Genomic DNA, 5,193 nt, shown 5'->3' on the forward strand with positions numbered 1-5,193 from the left:
AACCATATGGCAAAGGACTGCACTACAACTGTGAAGTGCTTTGAGTGTGACAGCAACCAACATGTCTCAGCTATGCACCCGGGACCAGCATCTCAACCTATGACTCCTCTGACCTTGCCACAGCATGGCGGGGAGGGTGAAGAGGTAAACAACACTCGTGACATTAGCTCAAGCTGCACAACAGTATGCGGCACAGGACAAGCTGGAAGGTCATGTTCCAAAATATGCCTGGCAAGAGTGTACCAGAAAGACCACCCAGACAAAGCCATTAAGGCCTACATCGTATTAGACGACCAAAGTAACCGGTCGTTGGCCAAGTCCAGTTTCTTTGACAAGTTTGACATTCACTCTAAGCCATATCCTTACCAGCTGAAAACATGTTCTGGGCTAGTGGAAACTTCTGGCAGAAGGGCATCAGAATTTATTGTGGAGTCTCTGGATGGGAAAGTTACAATTCCCTTACCACCACTCACTGAGTGTAATGACTTACCTGATAACAGGTCCGAAATTCCCACACCAAGTGCTGCTCTTCATCAACCTCACCTGTCAAAGGTAGCAGAACACATCCCAGAGCTGGACCCCACAGCGGAGATCCTCCTGCTACTAGGGAGAGACGCAATCAGAGCACACAAAGTACGGGAACAAATAAATGGCCCCGCCAATGCGCCCTTTGGGCAACGCCTTGACTTGGGCTGGGTGCTGGTCGGAGAAGTCTGTCTAGGGAACACACACAAGCCAAATGTCAGTTCCTTCCGGACGACCATGGTTGACTGTCATCGGCCCTCACTCTTCCAGTCATGCACAAGCCTTTTGCACTTTAAAGAGGAACTTCAAGACAGACTGCCTAGAAATGGTGCATTACCACCCAGAGCTAAGGAATACAGTCTGGGTCAAAATGTGTTCAACCGCACCAAACAGGATAATAAGCTAGCACTTTCAATTGAAGATGAAACTTTCTTAAAAATGATGGACAAAGAAGTCTACAGAGACAATTCACACAGCTGGGTTGCTCCATTGCCGTTCAGACAACCAAGGCAACAGCTTCCCAACAACCGCGAGCAAGCAGTAAAAAGATTTGAATCCCTCCAACGCCAATTCAGAAGAAAGCCAGAAATGCAAAAGCAATATGTGGAATTCATGGACAAACTGCTGAAAAACAACCATGCTGAAGTGGCGCCAGAGCTAAAAGAAGAAGAGTGCTGGTATTTACCAAGCTTTGCAGTGTATCACCCACAGAAACCTGATCAAATCAGGGTAGTGTTTGATTCAAGTGCCCAGCAGTCTGGGATCTCCTTGAACAATGTGCTCTTGACAGGACCGGATCTGAACAACTCCCTCCTAGGAGTGCTCATGCGGTTTCGAAAGGATAAGGTCGCTGTGATGGCAGATATTCAACAAATGTTCTACTGCTTCCTTGTGGCGGAAAAGCACAGAAACTACCTGCGGTTCTTATGGTTCAAAGACAACGATGTAGCCAAAGAGGTAATTGACTACAGAATGAAGGTGCATGTCTTTGGAAACAGCCCATCTCCTGCAGTGGCGATCTATGGGCTCAGAAGAGCCATCAGAGATGGAGCAGAGAGATATGGAGCAGACACAGTCAACTTCGTTGAACGCAACTTTTATGTTGACGACGGTCTATGTTCTGTCTCAACTGATGCAGAGGCTATCGGGCTTCTCCATAGGACTCAAGCTTCACTTGCTGAGTCTAACTTGAGGCTCCACAAATTTGCCTCAAACAGTCAAGCTGTCTTGAGAGCCTTTCCAAGCCAGGACTGCATACAACCAAAAAAGGATGTGGACCTCAGTGGAGATGAGTCACCCACCCAACGAAGCTTGGGGCTTCTGTGGGAAATAGCAAGCGACACATTCACCTTCTCTGTGACAACCGCCACCAAACCATTCACCCGTCGAGGGGTTCTTTCAATGGTGAACAGTGTCTTCGACCCTTTGGGGTTTCTGGCTCCAGTTACGATCCAAGGCAGAGACTTTCTCAGAGAGTTGAATTCTGAGACATCAGAGTGGGACAGCCCATTACCTGAAGATAAGTTAGGCAAGTGGGAAGCTTGGAGAAACTCACTTCAAAACTTGAAGAACTTTCACATACCTAGGATATACACAGGCATCTGTCCAACCAAGGCCGAGCGAGTAGAACTCCACATCTTTAGCGACGCATCGGTAAAGGCCATTGGTGCCGTGGCCTACTTGAAAGTCATCCAAGGAGACATGGTGGATGTTGGATTTGTAATGGCAAGGGCCAAACTTGCCCCTCCATCAGACCCAACCATTCCCAGACTTGAACTGTGTGCAGCAGTCTTGGCAGTGGAAATGGCTGAGCTGATTCAGGATGAGTTGGATCTAAAGCTGGATGCCACCAAGTTCTATACTGATAGCAAAGTTGTCCTCGGATACATTTACAACCAGTCCAGACGGTTCTATGTATACGTCCACAATCGTGTCCAGCGTATACGCCAATCTACCATCCCAGAACAGTGGCACTACGTGAACAGCGAAGACAATCCGGCTGACCTGGCATCACGGTCGGTTCCAGCAGCAGGCCTCACACAGACGATGTGGTTCACTGGACCAACCTTCCTGCGCAAGCTGTCTATTCAGCCAGGACTAACTCAGTCATTCCGCTTAGTGTCACCGGAGTCCGATGCAGAGGTTCGTCCAGTTGTGAAGAGTTACATAGCTGACCTGCAGAAGAAGGTTCTCAGCACAGAGCGCTTTGAAAGGTTCTCCACATTCGACACTCTCCAACGAGCCATCGCTCTTCTGATTCATATAGCAAGATCCTTCAAAGCTCCGACGGACAAGTGTAAGGGATGGCATCACTGTGACTTACCTCGCTCTGTGGATGAGCTTTCCCAAGCAAGAGAAATCATCATCAGAGCTGTTCAGAGGAATACCTTTGTGAAGGAATTTGAAGCTCTGGAGAGGGGAAAACAAGTTCAGTTGAACAGCTGCCTACGCTCCCTCAACCCAATCTTACAAGGTGACCTCCTCTGCATTGGAGGCAGACTGAAGAATGCGGACATGGTCATTGAACAAAAGAACCCTGTCATTCTCCCAAAAGGAAACCACGTTTCCTTGCTTCTTACCAGATACCATCATGCCCACGTAAAGCATCAGGGCCGTCATCTAACAGAAGGTGCTATACGAGCTGCTGGGCTCTGGATCCTGGGAGGCAAACAGCTTGTGAACTCAACTATTCACAAGTGCATCACCTGTCGCAGACTTAGAGGTCGGATGCAAGAACAACAAATGGCAGATTTGCCCGCAGAGCGCCTTACAGCCTGTCCTCCCTTCACATATGTGGGCTTAGATGTTTTTGGGCCCTGGCACGTCTCCACCAGACGCACCAGAGGGATGCAACCTGAGAGCAAGTGCTGGGCAATACTATTCTGCTGCATGAGCTCTAGAGCAGTTCACATCGAGGTGATTACCTCAATGGACACCTCAAGCTGCATAAATGCTTTGAGGCATTTCTTTGCCATAAGAGGACCAGCCAAACAACTGAGGTCAGACTGCGGCACAAATTTCATTGGAGCCTGTAAAGAACTTGGGCTGAGTGCAGACCAACCGGACAACATGGTGCAGAGGTACCTGCAACAACAAGGATGCTCCTGGGTGTTTAACCCGCCTCATGCCTCACACATGGGGGGTTCATGGGAGCGCCTCATTGGAGTAGCCCGAAGAATCCTGGATTCAATGCTCCGTGATAACAGCACTCGCTTAACTCATGAGGTTCTGTGCACACTGATGGCAGAAGTGACCGCAATTCTAAATGCAAGACCACTAGTTCCAGTATCAAATGATCCAGAGAATCCATACATCCTCACGCCACTGATGCTGTTAACACAGAAAGTCGGCGTCCCACCACCTCTAGGCGACTTCACAGACAGGGACCTCCTCACCAAGCAGTGGAGACAAGTACAAGCCTTATCCAACTTGTTCTGGAACCGTTGGAGACAAGCTTACCTGTCAACCTTACAAAGCCGCAAGAAATGGACAACGTCACACGAGAACCTGCAAGATGGTGACATCGTCCTCCTCAAAGACAACCAAGCTGCTCGTAACAACTGGCCCTTGGCAGTGGTCACAAAGGCTATTCCAGGAACAGATGGAAGGGTCCGTAAGGTGGAATTGAGGACCACAAACCAAGGACAGTCAAAGACTTACCTTAGACCAGTCACCGAAACTGTTTTGCTTCTTCGAAAGGACTGATATTTCAGTTGTAGTTCTTAGTTAAGTTTAATGTTCATGCTAGTGTAGTGACCTCACAGCGGTCAGGCGGGGAGTGTGTCGCCATTGAGGCGATTTATATACAGACTTTTATGATGAAAAGTTGAGAAAGAATAGGACCTTTTATTTTGACACTGTTTCCTGTAGTTTCCTTACTACTTCTTGCATTGTATTCAGTTACTCCACATTCGGTTTCTATCTGCTGAAAATGGAAAAGAATTCCTGACTGTGAACGATGCTAGAAGCAAAGTCGTAAGTAAAAGTCATTGTTATGTTAAATAATTGATAGTTTAAGTTAAGTTTATAGTAGAAAGAAAATGTAATAAATAGGTTAAAAAGATTGTTTTTATTCATGTGTTTAGATAGGTTAATTCATCAGACTTTATGTGAAGCTAAACTTAAAATTAAAAATAGTTGAACTTTGTTTTGTTACAGTTTTCACTCTGCTATGTAATGCTGGATTCTTCAAGTAAACAACAGTGGAACGTTAACTACAGAGCAGTCTCCTGGTTATTGCATCAGAGTTTAACTTGTTGGATAACTTCAGTTAATACACTGCAGTGAGGACAACATAATATGTATTAATATTATATATTTATATATATATATTATAATCTTCAACTTTATTTATTTATTACTTATTCGCCTTTGTTAATTATAACAAAGGCAAATAAATAAAGAAGCTAATTAAAAGAGATACATACATTTATGTCTAACTGTATAATTTGATTTCTACCTACATTTATTTGTTTATTGTAATTTTGGGGCAATTAATTGTATGCTCATTTATTTTTTTGAGCATTTATTTATTTTTGTATTTATTTTTAAATATGGCAGAGTTGGTCCTCCATACTGCCTTCTCGGACTCAAATAATCCTCCATCTTTTGTTGGGACTGAATAAAGTGCTTTTTTTTCTCCCGGCCCCCCCTCTGTCAGTGAAGTGG

This window comes from Cyprinodon tularosa, unplaced genomic scaffold, assembly GCF_016077235.1.
Source record: "Cyprinodon tularosa strain WSP-4 unplaced genomic scaffold, ASM1607723v1 ctg270, whole genome shotgun sequence".
Lineage (NCBI taxonomy): Eukaryota > Metazoa > Chordata > Actinopteri > Cyprinodontiformes > Cyprinodontidae > Cyprinodon > Cyprinodon tularosa.